The sequence below is a fragment of the Leptodactylus fuscus genome, chromosome 1 (genome assembly GCF_031893055.1).
Source record: "Leptodactylus fuscus isolate aLepFus1 chromosome 1, aLepFus1.hap2, whole genome shotgun sequence".
Lineage (NCBI taxonomy): Eukaryota > Metazoa > Chordata > Amphibia > Anura > Leptodactylidae > Leptodactylus > Leptodactylus fuscus.
This window is the reverse complement of record NC_134265.1, coordinates 71,756,240-71,781,662: the sequence shown is the minus strand read 5'-3', so window position 1 is coordinate 71,781,662 and position 25,423 is coordinate 71,756,240. Positions and strand designations below refer to the sequence as shown.

The 25,423-nt window shown below is 42.0% G+C and overlaps 1 protein-coding gene across 1 annotated transcript in view; it reads right to left on the bottom strand.

The window, feature by feature from the left end:
- Positions 1–24,351, bottom strand: part of FER (FER tyrosine kinase) — a 192,562-nt gene extending 168,211 nt beyond the window's left edge. Inside the window, exons 1-2 of the mRNA XM_075272244.1 lie at positions 24,249–24,351; positions 722–820 (exon numbers count right to left, since the gene is read on the bottom strand). The gene's annotated coding sequence lies outside the window, so the exon portion shown is untranslated. The remainder of the gene's footprint in view (positions 1–721; positions 821–24,248) is intronic.
- Between the last annotated feature and the right edge of the window lie 1,072 nt (positions 24,352–25,423).

The window sequence follows — 25,423 nt, the reverse complement described above, 5'->3', positions numbered from 1 at the left end:
GTTCAGGGTGGCTAAGCCTAATCTGCTTCCGCGGCGAAACCATTTTTTATTTTTTTTTTAAACCGGACACAAAGTCCTGCATGTCCGACTTTGTGTCCGGTTAAAAAAAAACTGGATTCGCTTCGGAGAGCACAAAACGCTCACCGGCGCTCACTACTGGACACTTTTCAAACCCATTCAAATGAATGGGTTTGAAATATGCCTGCAGGTTTCCGTCTCCTGCCCAGTTTCGTGCAGAAAACGGAAACCTGCATAACAGAGACCGGGCGCAGATGTGAACAAGCCCTTAGAACGTTATCAAAAAATGTATCAAAACTAGTGCAAAGTTTGCCTGTTTGCAAAAAGTTAAAGAAACAGGTTTTGACAAATCTCCTGCACGGAGTTCTTTAGAATGAACAATTCTATTGCTAATGTCTGTCTATGTAGATAGTATAGTTGTATGCTCGACAACATTTACCTCTTGCTCATTAAACCATGATCTTTAGGTCTGACTTAAATAACCTTTCCGGGACATTTCCTCTGTTCCTTTTCCAGAAAGTCAACAATGACATCCTTCCCTTCTGTGTAATGTCATCTTAACTTATGCAATTGAAATTTGCACCCTTTACATACTGCAAAATGAATCTATCTGGATTATAGAAACACCATGTAAGCAATGGGAGGAACAAAGAGACAATGCTAAGAGCCTGAGAGATGGCTTTCCATCAGCTGCATACCATACCTAGTTCATTCATTTCCTTGCATGCTGAAGCTGGTGTCTTTAGACCAAGGAGAAACTGCAGACGGCTGGAGAAAAATCCTGTTTGTATGGAATTCCTTTCTGCAGAGAGAGGAATGCAAGTGTCAGTAACATCCGTTTACTAAGCCTTGCTTCAGGCTACACATTCACAATACAAGGAACTGATGAGAGATGCATGTGTGGAAAAAAATAGATCATGGCACACATTTACAAAGAGGACTAGTCTTCCATAGTGACAAAGCAATGGTGACCTTACAAGGAAAAAGAAATGTTATAGACACATACCAATATTACTAGGACTTATGCTTATGTGGAGTTATGGTTATGTGTAGGGCAATAATTCAATACAGAGAGAATTCTGTAAGCCCGCAAAATTAAAAAAAAAAAAAAAAAAAAAAAAATCCATCATATGCCATAGCCACAGTGAATACAAGGATCAAATAAACCCTTATTCACACAAGTTTCCCTGCATGTGCAAGGCTTCTAGAGCTAGTGATAATTCCTGCATTACAACATGTTGTTACCTGGCCTCTACCATTACATGTCTGCGTTTTCCCAAAAGAAGCCTTAGGTCCTGAAAAAAATGCCTCCTATTATTTTATTCTGTATTACAACCTATATTTAATCCGTATTGGTGACTGCACTTTGTAAAAACAACAGGAAGCTTACCAAACTAAAAAAAAAAAAAAAAAAAAAAAAAAATTATACCCATTAAAGACCCAAATTTATCTTTATGAGTTTGTCTAAATCTGACAAGATGAAGAAATGTTCACAAAGAGATTTTCCTACAGCTGATTCAGATTTGGAGTGGAAAAACGAAAGTCTGAGACCAACGCTGTTCAGTGCCAAAAACAGAACAGAACAAAGTCTTATCAGGCCATGGTTTTTCCAATGTGTGTGTTATGCCATGCGGCCATACCTTTAGGGCTTATTCACACGTCCACACTTTGGGGATAGCACACAATCCTGCTCATTTTAGATTCATGTATTGTCTCCGGTTGATCCATTTTCATGGATCTACATTTTTTCCACTTCCTATACTTTCGTATGGCTCTGATTTCATTAAAAAAAAAATGGTCATGGGAATATCATCCATGTGGTTTCTGTGACTTTCATGGGCTTTCATGGACTTTAACTTAACAAAACCCCAAAACAGAGAATGTCTCCGTTTTATTTCCACTGACCAATAAGCGGGTGTCCGCATGAGCCCCTCAAAATCACAGGTGTACAGGAAGATCACGATTTGTGCGAACATGTAAATAAACCTTTATGGTGGTTTCCAACAAAACATTTTTAAGAAAAATTTCACAAAGACTTCTCTATAGGAAATAAAATCTGGAAATCAATAGAAAACTGAAAGCCACATTACAGTATGAAAACACCATTAGAGCGGGTTCACACCTGCGCCCGGTCTCCGCTTTTAGGTTTCCGTCTTCTGCCCGAGAAACTGGACAGGAGATGGAAACCTAGTAGTCAGATTGCCTAAAACAGAGACAAGGTGCTGGTGTGAACCCGCCCTTACTGAGGAATATCTGGGGATAAACCCATTTTTTAATAAGTTTATAAAGTGGTAGTTACAAGTGAAGGAAATTTATAATGTTCATGTTTTCTAACCTATAATACTTATTTAAAAAAATGTGCGTTTATGAAATACTAATGTATATATTGTTCAAAAGAGAATGTAAATCTGAATGTAGCACAAAACAGAAACCAAATATCTTCAGTACCAACATTACACTGGAGAACAGCAGTCAGTAAGAATCCGCACTACAATCTACATGACTGTACACTACAATAACTGCCTTTTATTGGATGGATGCCGGAGTCATACAAAAGGTTTTTCAAGCACAAATATTCTATAGCATTCAGGTCAGGCCAGTTTCCCAGCTGGGTCAACTATCGTATTCAATGGCCTTTGCTGTGAACCACTCTTTGAATACATTTGACATATATCAGGGAGCTGAATCCTACGCTATATCTTACATATTTTCGTCCATTACTCCCACTGCCCATTACTATTAGTGAGGGAAGGAGAAGATGAGAATCGTTGCATCAAAGGGGTATGTGCTGGGTTAAAGATGAGAACATGGAGGACACTTCATCTGTGAGCCATTGATTTACCTGACTTTTTAGAGTGTATGACAGTCTTTATTTATTTATTGAGACAGAGAGGTTGTATTTATGCCTGGGTCAGTATTTATACTGGGATGTGGTCTGGGGTCTGAGTTTGTATTCCTCCAGTAGCGAGAGATGGTTGCAGGGATGAAGGTTCAAAGATACCTCAGCAGTACACTCTGAACTCAAAGGTTCTTATGGAGGCCTGGGTTGGATAGTGAATAAAGGACAAGACTGTCTATAATCAGAGAGAAAGTCACCTGTGTAGTGTTGGTGCCAATGTACTTAGGGAGATCCACTCCATCTGTAAAACAACTTACACTAGGTTCACACTTTCATTTGGGTTTCCGTTCTTCAGAGTCTGCCGCGTTTCTGATGATTTTATACCAGGGGTCTCAAACTCAATTTACCCTGGGGGCCGCTGGAGGTAGAGTCTGGATGAGGCTAGGCCGCATCAGGTTTTCCACAAGAAAAGCTCTTACAAAAACATTCCAATGTTATTAATATCAGTAAATATGTTTTAAGATTAGCAACCCGGTTCGCTCTCCCATCTCCCTGGTATTTTGCATACTCCTCAGCATGTCTAGTTGTGTAATGACGTTTCAAATTGTATTCTTTGTGCAACGTAACTTTCTCTGTGCAAATAAGACACGTCGGGATGCCCCTGTGCTCAAAGAAATATTGCACTTCCCACTTTTCCTGAAATTGTCTGTGCTCATCACCAACCTTTCTCTTCACTGCAGGCTTTGAAAAAGACATGTTTGGGCCTGTGTAATATAGAATTCCTCTTGGTGTCACTGTTTAGCCGATGCGTCTTTTCCGCTTTTTTTTCTGTCCCGCTGAGTAGCAATTTCCGCGGCCGCCTCTGCTTCTGAGCCTGGGAAATGGCACAAGTTCGCAATAAGCCCGGCTGATGTTCTGCCTCTGAGAGCAATATACCCCACCGTGATTGGTAGGTTCATCCAGCTCCGCACACAACACTGAAAAGTGCCATTCGAACCAAACTCGGGCCGCACTAACATTAAACTTTGATATTGAGGTGGGGGCCGCAAACTATTCTCACCAGGGCTGCAGTTGGCCCGCGGGCCACAAGTTTGAGACCCCTGTTTTATACTAAAACTAGTGGAAGAAAAAGTTCTCCTTGCAGGACTTTTCTCTCCATCAATTTTAAGTGGAATGTGGCATGGAGTTTCATACGGAGATTCAAACGCTGGTGTGGATCTAGCGCAAGTTACTTGGCTCAACAGTTTGACCGCTGTATGTTATAGTAAGACATCTCCTGGCTGTAGTAATATGGTGTAGTGAGGAGACTTCCCTATACCTGCGCCGTACGGTAGGTAAGAGCTTAAAGGAGTTGTATGGCCTAACATTTTATTTATTAATTAGGCTGGGTGAGGTGAACAAAAAAATAAAACTATACTCAACTGTCCCCGATGCAGAAGTATCCGCCCCATGTGACAGCCGAGGCCAATCAGCGGGCTCAAGAAGGAAACACGGACTACCTGTGATGTCCACGGTTCTCTTCCTGAGGCCACTAAGGAGCTGACTGGCCTCAGCAGTCACATGACCGTTAAGGCCAATGAAGCGGCCTTAGCGAAAGGGATTCAGAACGTCACAACCGGTGAGGAAATCATGAACAAGAAGGCAGCTGACTGATGGGACCACCCTGGGAGGACCCTGGAGCATCAGGGACAGGTGGGTATTTTTTTTTCACCTCCCCCAGCCTAATTAGAAAATATTATTTAGCCCAGAGATCCTCTTTGAAGAAACATAAGCTCTACAAGTTCCTACTGACAAACTAGACTACTACAACGACCTACAGGAGTATGTGAATAGACTAGAATATAGGTTAGAACTCAGGATCAGTTGAAGACTATGCCGTGAACTTTAACTATGTTAATACTCTATTAAAAGTGAAGTATCTGACGTCATATAATCTGTTATATAACTGATCTGATTCTGTATTTCATCTGCTCATTCCAAGGTTAAACATTATACTTAACAGCACCCGCTGCAGAGGTTATGGGCTGGACCTTGCCCAAAGACGTTGTAGTTCACCTTTACCTTTAAATCTTTATTGCTGTATTATAGCAGTTTTACAGGCAGGTTAGATATAGTCAGCTCTATACACACCGGCAGTATTATAGTAGTTGCTCTCACATGATCTGGAGAAAGTCTGGATACTCTGCACTATATTAAACATCTCATGTTTATCATGTAGGTTTGATGAGACACATAGATAAATGTAGAATATTAGGATGTGCGGTCCATGCATTTTTTCCACAATGTTGTTGTTCTGCAGTGGGGCCTTATGACGCTGCATCTAAAATTGTGCCAAAATATGAAACATCTGTCTTCTTACAGACATAGGCATGGTCAAGATGTAAATGTACTTTTCAGCCTTATGCATATGTCAGTATTTTGCATGGATGTGTGCCAAAACCAAGGGCAGATTAAAAAAGAAAAAACAAACCATACAACAGGTACAAAACATTCCACTATACCTTACTTCTGTCTCGCCCTTACTACTGATACTTGGATATTAAAGGCACACATGTATGTAAGTTTTATATGTACACAGGCTCGCCATCCATTACTTGTGCCTGGTGAAGACACATGATATGTTCCGCACATCAGACCAATGCACAGGTGTCTTCACTTACATTGTTTTCACATGACTATGCTGCCATTTCCCAGAATGAGCACGACCGTGTGATTGGGACTGTACAGAACTCACAACTTTATATCAGTTCAGATATTTGGGAGCTCACGGCATGCAATGTAGTGAGTTCCACAGACAGGGCCACTGTCAGTACGTGAAATGCTGCCAGTACACGGACTGTGTGCTTCACAGACAGAATAGGCTTGTGTCACTAATGTCTTATTCATTTATGATTATTATTGATGATTCTTTGTTGCCCTAATAAAGGGAACCTGTCAGATCTATATGTGACACTAAACCATGCACAGGTCACCATGGTCCTTATTGTCCCAAGTAGCCCTATACTAATGCAGTCCATGGCTGCAATGAATAATAAAACATTTTTACCTAGCCATACCCTGGTCATCCCAGCGCCTGCGCAGTTATTCACAAAAACATGAGTAATAGATCCTTCAGTACGCATGCACAGGATTTCAGGGGAACCAAAGATGTAGCTGATGAGACTCTTCTTTAGGGAAGTATAAACATTTTCTTCCAAAGTGGTCACAGCAGCATTAGGATAGGGATATTTACTGATTTAGTGTCCTAAAAAGACATGACAGATTCCCTTTACCAGCCATGCGGTTTTGCAGGGTAAATGTGCGGAAGTTTACAGGGAAACAAGGAATAACCAATAAATCGTCAATATGTCCGATCAATGACCAAGTAGGCTTAAAGATAGGGTTGAGCGATCGTGTTCAGAACAAATCAGATTCCAATCGGCGATCGAGAAAATTTCACGATTGGAATTCCGAACATGATCTTTTTAGGTGGGATCGAGATAGGTAGTATTTCCCACAATGCCTTCACAATGAGTACATAGCGTATACTCAGTGTGAAGGCTCCGCTGCGGTTCCATAGGAATGAATGGAAGCAGCCGGCACACAGCCTTAACCCCCTGCGCGCCGGCTGTCTCCATTCATTCTAATGGGAGACTAAAGTAGCATCTCTAGTAGCTACTTACCTCCAGAGATGGCTGCTCCGCTGCTGTTCGCCTCGCTGCTGCTTCAGCTGCAGTCTTCTTCGCCTCACTGCCCCCTCCCTGCCAGGTTAGGAGAGTGTGGGCGAGTTAGGAGAGTGTGGGCGGATACAGGGCGGGGAGATGTGATGTCTCCCAGTACCCGCCCACACTCTCCTAACCCACCCACACTCTCCTAACCTGGCAGGGAGGGGGCAGCGAAGGGAGAAGAAGACGGCAGCTGGACCGGCAGCAAAACGAAGAAGAACACCGGAGCAGCGGAGCAACCATCTCTGGAGGTAAGTGGACACCAGGGGGGACTAAGTACCAAGAGGATTAAAAAAAAATCCTCTGGCTACTTAGTGATTCACTACACAGCGTGGATTCTAACAATTGTTAGATTCCATGCTGAATATTGAATAGGATTGCGTTTAAAATCCGATCTCCGATTAATAAAAAAAATCCCATTGACTTGTATTGGGATCGGAATTGGGATCGAGATCGGGTTCGAATGAAAAGTGATCGGAAATCGGATTTTAAAATCAATCCTGAAAAGTCAGGATCGGCTCAACCCTACTTAAAGAACATTTACTCTTAAAGGTCATAAATGTTTTTCCAATGACTTTTCAATGCTTTTCTTCTGTCATAAGATATCACGCTGCAGCTGTTTAACCAATTGCATTCTATACTAAAGAAGCTCACAGATTAGAGAGAGTCTATGCTAATCTACCCTAATCCAATCTCATCATGGCCTATGTCAATAAAATATATCATATCCTGAGAGCAGACTACAAAAAAGTAAAAAATAATAATTATAATAAATAATATCAAATATTAAAGTGCCTACAAAACTTAAAAAGGGTGTCCAAGTCTTTTTCACCCCACCTAGTGGGGGTTAAAATAATAAACAGTATATACTCACCTCTCCATTTGGCTGGGGATACAGCAGAGAGTCTCCATTTGGGTCCCAGGTCTTCCTGAGCTTTGGCCTGAATGGTAGCGCATAAGCCAATCCTTAAATCAGTCACTGGCTGGCTGATGCAGTCCTATTAAGGCTGAAAATAAACTGGGGACCTGAAAGGAGACCCTCCGCAGAATCCCAGGCTGAACACAGAGGTGAGTACATACAGTTTATTATATTAAACCTTTTCAGTGGATAAAATACTCCTTTAAGACTTGTATCTCTTCCAAACACTTTCAGAGTCAGTAGCAAACCACAACATTCTTGTTCACTAGCTCAATGACCAGGACAAAATTTGACACCATTCAGACACAAATAACCAACACACATACAGGAACAACAGACAGACAGCAGTAATGCAGTTTAAGGTACTGGCTGTATTATTCCAACAGCACAGGCTGTATGTACACACACCAAATAGGTCTTGTCCTTCCTAATATTATCTGACAAAGTGAGCGAGCCCATAAAACACAAAGTTACTAGCCCACAAGGCAGGAAACATTCACACTAAAGAGCAGATGTTTTACACCTTACAGAATGTGGCCACGGCTTCTATACCATTATACTATATTTTTATACTAAAGCATAAGCCTAAATATTAATGACAAAATACTGGTCTACAGTTTTGCATTTTTTGCTAATATGCCGGACATAAGCGATTACTTACTCCAGAACACCATTGTCTCCTGAAAACTCCATTCACATGCATTATGTCCGCAGGTGCTGTCCGGATTGAGGCATGGAATTCATATCCTCATTCTGACACGCTCATGAACATGACCTTAGTAGTATTCATTGGACTGCTTGTATACTTTTGACTAGTTTATTCTTCAATAAAACACTAACATGATGATCTTGAGACTCTATGCAAGCTCTGAGTTCTCGAGTATCGTTTTACCACACCCATAGCATTCTATGGGGTCATTCTGTAATACATGTAAGGAAATACTGCACAATGTATATAGTCTAAAACTTTCCTAAAGTATAGAATCCAATCCTGTTATTGGCCCTATAAGTTCAGCTCATGCACGAACAAGCAGTGTCATGTACTCTGGTAGGCTAGGGCTGGCTATATATACCATTTCTTCAGGAACCCTAAAAACATCAATTTGCCTCATGTCCCATACAGGTGGCACTAGGCCCTCCTAAGATCTTCTGTTAGCTTCACTGCAAATAGTTAGCAATGGCTGCAGGAAAAAGGTAGCATTTACTAAACTCCTGCTTACAGGTATATGCCAAGAACAAGGCTTCTGACCTACAGCTCATGGCAGTGAGACTTACATTATGAAACTGGATGAGTAGGGAGGGACTTCGGTTTCATCAACATCACCCAACCCAGAATGCACCAACCTGCCCAGATTAACCATGTAGCTTCCACTGATATATATGCACATTTGGGGAATTTATCAAGTCCTGGATTTCAGAATCCTGGCATCAAAACTTGCAAAAGAACATTTTTTAAAAAGGTTGAAAAAATTGTCACAATCTTTCTCAGTAAGGGGGTGGTGTAAAAAGTGGATTAATATCTCAAGACAAAGTGTTAGATGAAAAGAGGCACCAAATTTATAGATCCCATCAAAACTGACTCCCTCCTTTGTGAGTATGTATGAACATATGTATGTACACTCACCGGCCACTTTATTAGGTACACCTGTCCAACTGATCGTTAACACTTAATTTCTAATCAGCCAATCACATGGCGGCAACTCAGTGCATTTAGGCATGTAGACATGGTCAAGACAATCTCCTGCAGTTCAAACCGAGCATCAGTATGGGGAAGAAAGGTGATTTGAGTGCCTTTGAACGTGGCATGGTTGTTGGTGCCAGAAGGGCTGGTCTGAGTATTTCAGAAACTGCTGATCTACTGGGATTTTCACGCACAACCATCTCTAGGGTTTACAGAGAATGGTCCGAAAAAGAAAAAACATCCAGTGAGCAGCAGTTATGTGGGCGGAAATGTGTTGTTGATGCCAGAGGAGAATGGCCAGACTGGTTCGAGCTGATAGAAAGGCAACAGTGACTCAAATAGCCACCCGTTACAACCAAGGTAGCCAGAAGAGCATCTCTGAACGTACAGTACGTCGAACTTTGAGGCAGATGGGCTACAGCAGCAGAAGACCACAACGGGTGCCACTCCTTTCAGCTAAGAACAGGAAACTGAGGCTACAATTTGCACAAGCTCATCGAAATTGGACAATTGAAGATTGGAAAAACGTTCCCTGGTCTGATGAGTGTCGATTTCTGCTGCGACATTCGGATGGTAGGGTCAGAATTTGGCGTCAACAACATGAAAGCATGGATCCATCCTGCCTTGTATCAACGGTTCAGGCTGGTGGTGGTGGTGTCATGGTGTGGGGAATATTTTCTTGGCACTCTTTGGGCCCCTTGGTACCAATTGAGCATCGTTGCAACGCCAAAGCCTACCTGAGTATTGTTGCTGACCATGTCCATCCCTTTATGACCACAATGTACCCAACATCTGATGGCTACTTTCAGCAGGATAATGTGCCATGTCATAAAGCTGGAATCATCTCAGACTGGTTTCTTGAACATGACAATGAGTTCACTGTACTCCAATGGCCTCCACAGTCACCAGATCTCAATCCAATAGAGCATCTTTGGGATGTGGTGGAACGGGAGATTCGCATCATGGATGTACAGCCGACAAATCTGCGGCAACTGTGTGATGCCATCATGTCAATATGGACCAAAATCTCTGAGGAATGCTTCCAGCACCTTGTTGAATCTATGCCACGAAGAATTGAGGCAGTTCTGAAGGCAAAAGGCGGTCCAACCCGTTACTAGCATGGTGTACCTAATAAAGTGGCTGGTGAGTGTATGTACATACCTCAGGTCCTCCAATGACCTCCTACTCCGCTCTCATCCGCTCCTCACACAACCGCCTCCAAGATTTCTCCCGTGCATCCCCCATACTCTGGAACTCCTTACCAAGACACATAAGACTGACCCCCACAATCACAGGCTTCAAGAAGGCCCTGAAGACTCACCTATTCAGGAGGCCTACAACCTCCAATAATACTATCACCTCACTGCCATCTGTACAATCTCCCCCTCTCCTTCTGTCTCTCCCCCTTCCCTCATAGATTGTAAGCCCTCGTGGGCAGGGCCCTCTACCCCACTGTGCCAGTCGGTCATTGTTAGTATTATATCTACCTGTATATTTTGTGTACTGTATGTAACCCAAGGAATTAATGGTGCTATATAAATAAATAATAATAATACAGTATAACAATGATACTCAACTGACCGTGGCCAACAACTGCCCAGATCATGATGACCGTGACCAGGAGAAACAGTCTTCTCCTGTCCCCAAGCCCGATCTCTTGCACCAGTGGCAGCAGAGATTGGTAATCATCCCGTCTGCCTTCACACATGAGGGCTTATGCAAAGATAGTCCAAAAAATGTTGTAAACACTGGACATGCTGCTCAGCGAACAGAGTCAGTGGACCTTTACTAGTAGTTAAGTATTCCTGCAGTATAAGACCCCATACACATGACAGAGTCTGCTCCCGATGTTCAGCCAAGTTTGTCGTGGAATGCACTTGGAGGGACAGAGAAAAACACTGCAGAAACACAATGAAAAATCTGTTTCCACTGCATTTTTTTTTGCACTGAGTTTTTTTTTCCACTGCATTTTTTAGATGCGACTCACTTCATGGGTCTTCGCCTTAAAGAGGACATATCATGTCCTCAAAGTTGTGGTGTATTACATACTCAATGTATATATCGCATGTAATAGTCTACACATTACTGTTCAGGCAATTGTGTGCACAATATATATTATTTAGGTATGGGCAGCCAAGTCTACAGCTTTATATATAGCATATACTAACAGGACCAAACCATATACAATGTATACAGTGCTGTCTTTATAATATATACAGTATATACTATAAGGAAAGGAACTATGTACAGTGTCAACCCATACTGTATGCTCACATTACTACATGAATCATCTGCTGAATCTGCAGGGCAATGACAATGCCAGATAAATGTTATAACATGTACAGCTGGTATATATTACCGTCCACATATTTCTAAGCAGGTATATATAACATTACGCACACTGCTCATGTGTATCTATGTCGACAATGTACACTATTACAGTATAATACATGTATACAAGGGCATGGTGCATAATGTATTACACACTATAATACAGCCATTTAGGGTCTAGCTGCTCCCTCTCCTCGTATTGCACTGCTGTCGCATTTCACTCCAGTAGCATTCTGTCTTACACTGCCATTGGCTAAAGGATATGTCACTTACTGTAGGTTACACAGTCAGAATCGCTAATGTCAGATAGATAGCATACAGTTAGTAATGTAATAAAATAACTACTGACCAATGAGGTTTTACCCAAGAAAAAAAAGGCAGAAGGAGAAGAACGTGTCATTTTTCACAATAGCGCTGTACGAGACCAGAATTAAGATATCATATTAATGTGACAGGTTCTATTGACAAATTCCTGAAAATCCATTTCCAACTTTCTGTCTTAATCTTGTAGGGAATACTACTGACATATAAAGATACTATGCATAAAGCTTGTGTGATTATGTGAGTATAGCCATGCCGTGACTAAATGACATGGATGGAACATAGATGACATATGTGCTGTAACGTGTGCTGTCTGTGCCTGCACAGCCCCATTCACTGATCAACTGGAGAGGAAGAGGAGATGTCCTGAGTTTCACCCCAAACTCACGGTCAGTCGTATGTATGGGGCCATAGAAACAAATGGGTCAGTGTACAAGCCATACATGTGCTCACGGCTAGCACACTGACCATGCACAGAGGCCTAAGGATGATAAATGTATTTACAAACAGGTGAAATACATATACAGAAATGTAAGGGAGCCTTCACACGGAGTATACGCTCCGCTCATTCTGAACGTAAAACTTGTTCAGAATGAGCGCGTAAAAAACAGATCCCATTGATTTCTATGGGTGCCGGCATACGTGCGTATCACATTGAAAGCAATAGGGAAAAAAGCCTCCCATTGATTTCAATGGAGAGCGCGTACGGCACCCATAGAAATAAATGGGATCTGGTTTTTACGCGCTCATTCTGAACGAGTTTTACGTTCCCTGTCCCTTGCGGATGTCTATTATTCCTGCTACAGGTATGTTCCTCTGAAATAGACATATGACCATTGCTACAAATCAATGGCTGGATGTTAAAGGAGTAAGGCTAAGCAACTCAGAATAACAGTAACACAATTAAAGGGGTTATGCAGGCACTATTTATCTACTTACTTCTTGGCTTCAATTTGGGTCAAAACTTGGCTTTTTCAGGATGTTTTCCGACCCTAAGTCACGTGATTGGAAGCAGCACCTGGCACCAGAGTTGTTCCTCCCCTCCTATGCTTACTGCTGTATTTAGCTGTACAATGGGACTGGCAAAATAGATCACTGTAATAAAAAAAGAAAGCCTACAGTACATATCACTAAATGTGAACATAGGAAAGGAGGCAGATCAACTAGGATGCCAAATGCTGGTTCCGATTACATGACCCTAGGTCAGCACCAGCCCAGAAACTCAAGGTTTGACTTAAATAGAAACCTGGAGGAAGTAAGTGGATGAGCAGTCTCTGGATAACCCCTTTAATGGTGCTCCATTTACAGCAAAACATTGACTTTCAAGTATGACAGGCAAAAAAAAAATGCCTCAAGCAGAAGGACTCGGTGTAAACCACGTTCTCAGGAAACCATTGATAAATGGGTCCCACTGGGTTCTTTGCTAACAGGCTCATCCTAGCAGCTGCTTGTACAGAGGATCCCCACTGCATGCTGAAGACGTTCTATGCGGCAAAACCACAATGTAGTTACCAAAGCGAAGAATACGATTCTTTGTAAGGGATTTTCTCTTATTATAAACTAATGGCATATCGCTAAGATTTCCCACCACCATGATTGATGACCATTAGGGCTGCACAATGAATCAAATTAATTCAGTTACATTTTTCTATTTGAAAGAACTGTAATTCTGATTTTCATCAGATCTGTGAAATTGATGTTACCCTGCCTGTAGTCAGATATATCCCATGTAGGCTTTCCCCTCCCGCTGCAAACTATGATCAACAATTTCTTCACGGCAGTCACTATCCCCGTGGTAGGACAATTCACCATTGCTAGTGTAGTTCAGCATCCCCTCCTAAGGGTGGCGTAACTTGAATCTCCTGGGCCCCAAATGCAAAATTTGTGATGGGCCCCTATCTACTTCATGCCATTTAAAACAGTGGTATATTTTATACAACAGAAAGACCTTTTCGGGGTCCTGGACCGGTAACAAGTGCTACTGCTGCACCGTACTCCTGTTTCACCTGCACCTCAGCACCCTTGGCCGCACTGCCGTGCAATGGACTCTTGTGGATTTATCTAGAACCCCTTTCATGCAGCTTTGCTAATGTACAACAGCAGCAATTCCTCCTCTCACCCATTGTATAATAAACGCTAAAAGAACAAATCTGGAATACTTGAGATTACACTATGTGTTGCTGTAAACATAGGAGAGCTCTACTGTAAATGATCTGCTACACAAACACACAACAAATGACACACACAACAGGTTAGGCCAATATGGAAAAACACTAGTGGCTTTATCTGCTGGTCAGGTTGTGCTGCATGTCCAGGGGCGGGTAATCTGCTGCAGATAGATCGAGTGATAACCCTGCCTAATAAATATCCTACTCATGTCCACAACATACACACTACACAAACATAGACACTACACATACAGCAAACTGATTTTCTAATAAAGAAAAAAATAAATCAAGATATCTGCTAGTTTAAAGGGAACCAGCCATGCAAGAAATACTGACAGACTTCCTCATTACAATGAACTAGGTTTTACTTGAGGAAGGATCCTAGAGTTCCGAAACGTTGTAATCTGTCATCATTATTAGGGTGCATGCACACTACGTAACGCCGGGCGTGTATGAGAGCCGTACACGCCGGCATTACAGCAGGGCTGCCGAACACTTCCCATTCACTTCAATGGGAGCGCTCGTAACAGCGGCGTTTACGAGCGCTCCCATTGAAGTGAATGGGAAGTGTTCGGCAGCCCTGCTGTAACGCCGGCGTGTACGGCTCTCATACACGCCCGGCGTTACGTAGTGTGCATGCACCCTTAGTTAGCCATTAAAAAGGTATCAACTACTATAGACTATCAAGTTTTTTTGTTTTGTTTTTTTAATTTCCTACCCACTGGCTAACACGGTATGAGAACAAACATTTACTTATAGGTTTTACTCTGAAATGCTGCAGGGTTACTAAGAAAACACTTTTTAGGCTAAGGCCCCATGTAGCATCTTGAAGCAAAAGTACTGCAAAAGCAAAAGTGCTGAGGGAAAAACCGCAGCGGCAAAGCATCGTAGTTCCTCTCGCAGCACATTTAACAGAAAATTTGCAGGTTTCCTCTGCGGACTTTCTGTTTCAAGTAAACCTATGGGGAAATCACCAGAATTTCTGTAGGTACGCTGTCTACTAGTAAGTATTTGGACACCCATACAAATGAAGATATCTGCGGTCGTGATGTATGTTACGACTTCCGCTGTTAAATATCGTGTAGGGAAACAGCATTGGCATTAGTCGCATGCAAGATGCTACGAAGTGCAGAGCTGTCCAATTTCGAGAAAGGGGTAATTGTAGGGTACCACAGAAATGGTGGATCTTTAAGGGACATAGCGAGGGAACTGAATTACCTAAAATCGACCGTGGCCTATGTGATTATGAAGTGGAAGATGAACGGTGATTGTCGGAATGTGCCCCAAATCGGCAGACCCCCAAAACTGCAGTCGTCCAAAAGTGGTGAAAGAACTTACCTGTCTTCTCCAAGCCGAATGGAATAAAATACCACTAGCCGTCATACAAGAACTTGTAAAAAGCATGCCCCTGAGGGTTGAGGCTGTGATTGCCATTCATGGAGGCTCTACCAACTATGGAATATGAATAAATGTTGTTTTCTATTCTACCACAGGTGTCCAAATACTTATTGGTAGACAGTATATAAGTGATATGCTGCGATTTCCAAAATATCACCGGTTTTCGAAATCACAGCATGGTTTTTACCGTAGAGTGAGCATGGGATTCACTTGAATCCCAAATCCACTTTTCTTTGACTGTAAAACGCCGCAATTTTTTCCCTCGGCATTTAGGTCACATGGGGCTTTGGCCTTAGGCTAAGGCCCCACGTTGTGGAAATGCGACTTTTTTTGTTGCAGATTTTATTATGGTTTTTTTTGAGCCAAAGCCAAGAACGTCTATAAAAGGAATGGGGAAATATACAGGAAATTCTTATACTTCTACCTTCTGCTCAATCCACTGCTGGCTTTGGCTCAAATGAACGCAGCAAAATCCGCAACAAGAAAAGAAGCTTTTCCACAATGTGGGACCTCACTTTTTGTTGGGCAGCTCTCCTTCATTCCCCAACCTGGTATGGCTCTATAGACAGGTTTTTACCCATTTGTAGGCTTTTACAAACGTTTTCTTCTGCAATGCTGCAGCATTTCGGAGTAAAAGACTATTGTTTTGTAATAGTGAGTCTGTCAGTATTTTATGCCGATGGTTAGGGCAGCCCAAACCTTAAAGGCATTTACAGATGAGAGTAAACAAGTCTATTTAGTGACTTTTCAGGCCAGACGTCTGGAGTGCAGGGCTTGATAAATCCCCATCCACATGCCTTCTTCTTGCTAAACATACAGGACGCACATTTGTCAATTTCCGAGGCTATTTCTGTTGGACTGTACAAGTTATGTGTGGAATGTATGGTTACATATATGCATTATAATATCAGCCATGTCAGGGCAAATCCACAATATGGGAATATTATCACATTACCACAGAATGTACAAATATGCTTCCTATTAATTATTCTTTTATGACAATTTTTAATGGCTCGCCCTCTACTACAAGTCACATTTTCACCGAAAACTTTTCAATTGAATTGATTTAAAAAATGCTTTTGGGTAAAGATATTATTCTTTCACAGATGTTATGGGGCTCTCAGGTGTTCCAATTCCCCCTGTCAAGTGACGGTTATCACGTTTGACATAGGTGACGGAGCTACTCTTACTACTGTGCAGATTAGATGGCAAGAATAAGTATACTACTGGATGGATAGTGGCAAATTTATTAATCCATTTATGCCAGTTCACTAGTGTAAGTGGGTGTTGCAATTTGCTATGGCACATTTTTGGTAAACGACTCTTTCTTGGACTAAATGTCCACCACATCCCCCATTCTGCATCTCCTTTGACGCTTTCTGCCTGGCATTCTGGCACGCTGGCATGCATTCAGGAAAAATCTGTCGAATGAGCCATACCAGGGTGGGAGAATGAAGGAGAGCTGCCCAGCAAAAACTGATTGCTGGAAAAAGATACTGTAGCTACTAAAACGTCAACCCAAAATATGGAAAAATGAAGTCTAGAGAAAATGAGCATATACAGTAACTAATACAATAAACCAAGTGCCCACTTTTCAAAAAGCGGAAAGGAGCTTCTTCATAGTGCTGTACACACAGTATACAACAAAGATAAAATGGAGTCTCACGAACCCGATATACAAAGGAGATCAATAGCTCTACTAGCCTTAAAGGGCTTGTCCCGTCTCAAGGATCCTATCTATACTGCTAACTTATGTGGATTTAAGACTTTTCCTAAATACATTGCTTAAGCAAAACTGCTTTGTTTGGCTATTATCTAAGATTATTCACTTCATTGTTTACACTGCGTTTCCAAAACCACAGACCTGGGGATGATCTTATCTCTCCGCCCAGGACAAGTGATGTAGCTCCCTGCTCTCAGGAGGGGAGGGGGAGCTGAGTGCTCGGAGCTTGTATTTCTGAGCTGTTTATCTCTGGTTCTTCCAGTTATTAGTTGGCTAATTGAATTTTGCTGATAAGGGCTGAAACAGGGAGTCGTTACCACTGTATGTAAACGCAGACCTAAAAGTGAGTATATTGCAAGCTGACTCTTGGTCCTATAGCATGTACGTTTGGGATTCTCATCAACTAACAAATCCAGCTCTGCTACATCAGCTTCATATTGTGCATCTTCCAGTGATACTGTGATAATTTATTTACAACCATCCCTCATTACTGACTGCAAACATGTACTGCTATGAAGAGAGCTTGCAGAGAAAGTGAAACTCCACCCACCAATGTACTGAGAAAACCAGGAAGAGAACAGAGCATACATCCTGCAAGGTGGTGAACAGGGGATTTGGGAATACCCCTTTAATGTGATGCGCTGACTGACATCTGCTTCACCAATGAACAGCACAACCTTTTTGGATGAAAAGAGTTTTACAGATCTGGGAGCAATTTTGGATACTGTTGACCTGTTCTCAGGAAAGATCCTCTTTATCAGATTGTGGGTGTATAAAAACAGAACCCTGCACCTATCAGCTGTTACAGGAAGTTGCCTGCACCAGAATCTATGCAGGGAACAGAGACAGAAGTATAAGGTTCTGCCCGATGTATAGCGCCTATGACAGATTACTCCATATCTGCTCCCTTTAAGTGACCTCCACTGATCGGATACCGAGTGATGACCCATCGCACACAGAGGTCATCAGTAGCAAAATCTCCACCCAGTCCCAAAAACCCCTACAAACCTCCAGCATAAGAAACATGAGATTGTCACTAACTATAGTACAGTAAGTTAAATGCAGTTTCAAGTTATGACGGCAGTGGGAGATTAATGTTGGCTGAATTCACCTATTTCTTCAGGACCAGTCAACCACCTACTGTACATGTGAGTACTTTGGCTCTCCCCAAACACAGCGGAGCATGCACGTGTACAGAGGAGTGGAGAGAGGTAGAGTATCTAATATGTATGGTCAGTCTTACCCTGGAGGCAGCTGTGGCTTTCCTTTACAATATCACTTTTTCTACATTATCAGGCAGTTTACTTTCTCTCACTCCCTCTGCTAAAATAATTTTCACTCTGAAAGCCTCTGCTGTATCCGCCTCAAGACAAACTGCAGGTCACAGGATTCAGATGAAGGATTTGGTCAGGCTGAACTCAGTTCTTGAGCTGTGAGAGGGTGCATGTTCACAGAGGGGCTCACCACTTACTCACAAAGTCAAGCTATTAAAGATACAGTTGAACCGCACTCCAATGGGTTAAGCGTCTTATCAGTGTTGTATTATATTTGCACTCTTCTGACTGTATCATTTGTTCTGTTATATCTTCTTCAATTAAACGAGTTTAAAAAAAAAGCTTCTTATCAGTGTAATTTGTGTCACAAGAAATACATTTCGGGTTACACAAACCTTTGTCAGGCAATGCAAATAGTGAAGCTTTTTTGCTGATGGAGGTCAGTTTCTCACCGTCAGCTAAAAGCCTAGTTGAAGGCTGAGGTGCGACTTATGCAATGAAGTAGTGATGTCACTGTGTTACATAGCGTGATGACGTCACCACATGGGGGGTGGCAAGTGGTGTGTGTTGCCTGTGTTGATTGACCTGCCACATGTGTTTGGTCAATCAATGTGTTGCCAGATAGTGGAAGTAGTGATGTGTACCAGATTGGAACACAATGGATGCCGGCTGTGATGCGTTCCATACTGGAACACATGGGGTCCGTTATGAGTTCCTATGGGACTCACATATGAAGGTTCATATACTGAGGTGGAGGCTATGAAAGAATACCTTTGTAATCATGCATATGGACAATATAAAGTAATGGGGATGGGGCCAGAACTGGAATAAAAGGGAAATAAAGCATAAGATAATTATGACAAATATGAAGTAGGGATAAAGGAGAAAATGTGTTGGAGAAGAGGGGGGAAGAGGAAGGGCAAAAATAGAGGATAAGTAAAAAAAAATAATAATTAGGAAATAACTAATACAAATAATGAAAGGATGGAGAGTAGGATGGGACTGAGAGGGGGGGCAAAAATGGTAGAAGAATGTACTAAGATTGCTACTATATAAATATACTGTAGGTATGACGAAAAGAAGGGGGAAGCAATGGAAGGGAAGCAATTTATTTTATATATAAATATCGCCACGTAAACGGGAGTTGAAGTAGTAAACAATGTATTCACACACAAAGCAGAAAAACTGAACTGTTACTGTTTGTTCTCACCAAAAATTATTTATTTGGTTCTCAATTTTACCAACATATCGCCAGTACGGTAACGTGGTCCCTACCTTCACAGTAATTTTCATAAACCATTTTGAGAACCAATTTGTATACTGCCATGACCTATTCTCTAGGTTTGTCTACATTGTATTGTGCAGGTTGTTTTGGATGCAGCAATAACAAAAAGTGTAGTGTTTTTATTAAGTTTCCTTTTATATAGGTAAGGGGCAGTATTCCTATATATTTTCACAGCCAGGAATTGGCTGCCATCAGCAAGAACATTTTCATTTTTTGCAATGCCTGACAAAGGGTTGTCTAATTGAAATCAATATAGATGCAACACATTAGAAGCAGCCCACTCAAAGAAGTCTTAAAGTCATGACTTCCATAAAGTGCAACTTTAGCATTTAAGTGATCATCTACAATAGTGAAGAATTCCCCTTTAACTGCAACAACCATCATATGATACCAGGGCTGTGGAGTTGGAGACTGGACCAATTTTGGCTGAGTTGGAAAAAAGTTACTGACTCCAGCTTCATAATAAAATGATATATTACGCAATTGATACTATCTAATTAGATATACACTCACCGGCCACTTTATTAGGTACACCATGCTAGTAACGGGTTGGACCCCCTTTTGCCTTCAGAACTGCCTCAATTCTTGGTGGCATAGATTCAACAAGGTGCTGGAAGCATTCCTCAGAGATTTTGGTCCATATTGACATGATGGCATCACACAGTTGCCGCAGATTTGTCGGCTGCACATCCATGATGCGAATCTCCCGTTCCACCACATCCCAAAGATGCTCTATTGGATTGAGATCTGGTGACTGTGGAGGCCATTGGAGTACAGTGAACTCATTGTCATGTTCAAGAAACCAGTCTGAGATGATTCCAGCTTTATGACATGGCGCATTATCCTGCTGAAAGTAGCCATCAGATGTTGGGTACATTGTGGTCATAAAGGGATGGACATGGTCAGCAACAATACTCAGGTAGGCTTTGGCGTTGCAACGATGCTCAATTGGTACCAAGGGGCCCAAAGAGTGCCAAGAAAATATTCCCCACACCATGACACCACCACCACCAGCCTGAACCGTTGATACAAGGCAGGATGGATCCATGCTTTCATGTTGTTGACGCCAAATTCTGACCCTACCATCCGAATGTCGCAGCAGAAATCGAGACTCATCAGACCAGGCATCGTTTTTCCAATCTTCAATTGTCCAATTTCGATGAGCTTGTGCAAATTATAGCCTCAGTTTCCTGTTCTTAGCTGAAAGGAGTGGCACCCGGTGTGGTCTTCTGCTGCTGTAGCCCATCTGCCTCAAAGTTCGACGTACTGTGCGTTCAGAGATGCTCTTCTGGCTACCTTGGTTGTAACGGGTGGCTATTTGAGTCACTGTTGCCTTTCTATCAGCTCGAACCAGTATGGCCATTCTCCTCTGACCTCTGGCATCAACAACGCATTTCCGCCCACAGAACTGCCGCTCACTGGATGTTTTTTCTTTTTCGGACCATTCTCTGTAAACCCTAGAGATGGTTGTGCGTGAAAATCCCAGTAGATCAGCAGTTTCTGAAATACTCAGACCAGTCCTTCTGGCACCAACAACCATGCCACGTTCAAAGGCACTCAAATCACCTTTCTTCCCCATACTGATGCTCGGTTTGAACTGCAGGAGATTGTCTTGACCATGTCTACATGCCTAAATGCACTGAGTTGCCGCCATGTGATTGGCTGATTAGAAATTAAGTGTTAACGAGCAGTTGGACAGGTGTACCTAATAAAGTGGCCGGTGAGTGTATAGCGTATTATATATTTAAAAACCAGGGAAAAAGATATAGGATGGCACTGCTGGATGTACAGATGAAAGTCCCAATAAATTGAAGGTAAATATGAGGAATATACCCTTATATATAGAGAGCTGTGGGGGTGCTCAGCGACCAAAAAAAGGCAGTTAGGCAAATAGAGCAAATGTAGAAAAAATGAGGAAGGGCACTCACCCACATCCACGGTCGTCTTCATAAAATACTTCTTTTATTAAGGTAACATATTTCTTTAAAAACAAGAAGTTCAGGGAGGGAATAGAGCATATATAGGCAAGTAGGCAACAGCCGTTTCGCGCAGCTATGTGCGCTTTCTCAAGCCTCAGAATGCAATGCATTGCATTCTGAGGCTTGAGAAAGCGCACATAGCTGCGCGAAACGGTTGTTGCCTACTTGCCTATATATGCTCTATTCCCTCCCTGCACTTCTTGTTTTTAAAGAAATATGTTACCTTAATAAAAGAAGTATTTTATGAAGACGAGCGTGGATGTGGGTGAGTGCCCTTCCTCATTTTTTCTACATTTGTATTATATATTTACTTTCATGGGAATTAGATGGCATTTTAATGAATTAGAGGAGTTTTACTGCTCCTGGTTGTCAACTATTTGTCAAGGAGTAAAATAGAGGAGTCAAATGTTTGTTCTACTGACTCCTGACCTGCATTGCACCCCCTGCTATAGAGGCAGACACCCCCTTATTGTCTATTAGACCAGAAGATTTTTAAAATATCTGTGAACAAGGTAGTTTGGCAAATGCTCCTCCATTATTAAATACATTTATAGACTCTCTACTGATTTTCCTAACATTAGTATTGTACAGCTTTATATAGACAGCTATCTTTGTACTATATTAAATGATGTCCCACAACCCATTGCATACAGTGTGATAAAATACTCTTGTGCAATACAAATCTATGTGTGAGTATTGCTGCCATACAGCAGGACCTTCTAACAGAACAGATTTCATTCTGGTCCTAGTTTTGTTATTGATCTCAGAGTATCTATGAAAGGAAAGAAGTGTCTTTGCAAAAAGCCTCAAATAAGTTATGCCCTACTTTTTCCGTATACAGCTTCTAGGCACATCTATGTGTCTCCATGGTAACAGACTACAAACTCTGTATGCTGTCTGATGACTCAGTCAATGCTTTTTTTCCATGTGCCCCTACTATATTACATACTAATAACCATTAGGAAGTAAAGGATGGGTGTAAGGATGTAAGTAAAGAGGGATGGATGTGAAGCAGTACTGCAGGATCAGAGCACACAGGGTTTATGTGTAGTCTGTAATCATGAGGACACAAATAGGTCAGCATAGGAGCAGTATACACAATAGGGTTGCCATTATGATCATTACCATTTCCAAATTTGTTTCACTTTTTATTTAGATTCTTTATAGCAATATAAATGAATCTGGTTACAAAGGTGGACCGTTCCTACACGGACATTACTGACCTCCATAGGCTACGCATAAACGTTTGAACCTCTTGGACACGCAACTTCTGTATATGGAGAATTGGGGTCAAGCGCCTTGTAAGACGACTACCGCATCCAGATAGAAGATGAATAGAGATATGGCTGCCCCTGTATGGTCACCTCTCCATTCATTCTCCTCATACATAGAATAGCTTGCACCTGTTTTGTCTTCACAATGCATACACTGTATAAACACAAAACTGCATGGCCTAAGGGTCAGTTCACATCTATGGTATTAATTTCTGCTTTGCAAACAGAACACCGAAAATAATGGAAAGCTAGAACCAGCTGATCACGGACATGGACTGGCCATAATGGGATCTGTCAGGTTTTTACTACCTTGCTTTAAACACCCCCCAAAAAACTTGCTCAATATGCTGAACAACTTCTTTGGCCTTTTTGAGTAGGTGTGCACACAACCTTACAGAAGAATCGTGGCTGGACAAACATCTCTAAACTACAAGTGACAGCGAATTGATGTCAAAAGACAAACTGATATATGTTTAGCGCCAAGGCAATAAGTAATTTCTCAGACATCTACAGAAATAACTGGGAAAGTGGGGGAACACATCAAGTGCCCAGGCAAGTAGACATATAGAGAATAGTGTAAATATAGCTATACAGCAGGGGTCTGCCATCAATACTGTCAGTATACGGGGCACAGTGTAGATCTGTCAGCCTGAGGATCATTTTCCTGAACATTCAATAAAGCTCTGTTCACATCTGCATTGGAAGGTCTTATGCAGAATCCATCATAATGGTGCAACATGCTGCACTATTATACCTAAATGCTGACCACATATGGAAAGCCAACTGACCCCATTACTGTCAGAGGGGTCCATTGGGTAGCCATCATATAGATCTGTCAGTGCTGAGAAACAATAAGAGGTGACTATGTGAACAGAGCCTTAGCCAGTGACTGACTAGGGTGTATATGTTACATGTCACCAACCACACCCCTCCCAATGTCAGAACTGAATGTGGGTGCTGTCACTAGGTGCCCCTGAAACCTGGGATTTCCTCCATCTGCTGCCACTTGTGAAGGCACAGCCACACCATTGTGTAGAGATACAAAGTGACAGACTGTCTGATCAGGAAGGAGCCTGTAGGGTATCCATAATGTTCCATGGGGGAGGAGACATGACTGATACAAGTCTCCAGCCAGCAGGGAGGGGGCACAGGCTGTACACAGGGTAGCTCAGCTGGCTGCACTGTCCCCAGTATAGCACATCCCTGTCCCGGGCCGCTGACTGCAGCTGCTGCATACTCCGCCGCATTCCCGGCACCTCCCTTCACGCCCTACCGGCAACCTTCAGCAACACAACCCTATCCCTCTCCCGCACCACCCTACAGCTTTCCGGTACCTGCAGCCCCGTACACCGCCCGGAACCTCCGCCAACACCGACAACAGTGATCCCGACAGGCTGCGCGTCCCCGAACCACAGCGTCACGGCGCCGACCAATGGAGCAGCGGGATAGAGGAGGAGACCGGAGCCGGCCCAGCCAATCAGGAGCCGCGAAGGAAGGCATCAGTGTCCAGTGAGGAAGGGATGGAATGGGATAGGTCACGTGACCGCTGCTGCTGCTGCTATGGGATGGAGCGTCTTGCTGCGTTACCGCACGGCACCTTCATTCTAGGCATCACCGATGGACATATGTGAACGGTGACTTAGTCACTATAGGAGTTCATAGTCCTCTGAAGTTTCTTTACAAGGCGGCTGCCAGTATGCGGTACCGCAGGCTCTTCTAGCTTGCTTTCCTCTCTTTGCCTTTGTAGTTATCCTATTACTTATATATAAATATTAAAACAGCAAAAAGTTGTATAAAATATTTAGTTCCACGTAAAATGAATTACTGTTACGATTATGACCTTATTTCGCCCTATTAATCCCTATTGTTGGACATTTTTACCTCTCACATTTTTATGTTTTACTCTCTACAGACACTAATGGAGCCCAGAAGATACCATTGTCTACAATAGGGTCATTTGGTCTTCCATTTCATCGTGTCAGATGTGAACATGGACCAAGATTTGGAAATTGTTTTTGTTGTTGGCCCATTTGATAAGTCAGAATTTTTCTATCATTTTAATCATATAAGAGCTGCTTTTCTACAGGATGACTTGTATTTTTCAGTGTCAGTATTTAAGGGAGCATATAATCTAATTATTTTATTCATTCTTTTTGCAAGGAATGAATAACATGTTTTTTTTTGTGGAGCTTTTCGCTATTCACCATGTAACATAAATAACATTACTTTACTCTGCAGGTCAGTATGAGTATGGCGTATGATTAATAAAAGTATATCATTTGTTTTACTATTTTTGTACGATAAATGTTTTTAAATTATTTTTCTTATGTACAGTATATTTTGGGACATAATAAAACATTTTTAAATGGATGAAAGCAGATTTTACTTTATTTATATTTAATAAGTCCCACTATGGGACATGAATACTAAGAGTTGACTATTATTATAATACACAGCAATACTCATGTTTTACATTGAATTACACCAGTTACGCTATGTTCACACTAGC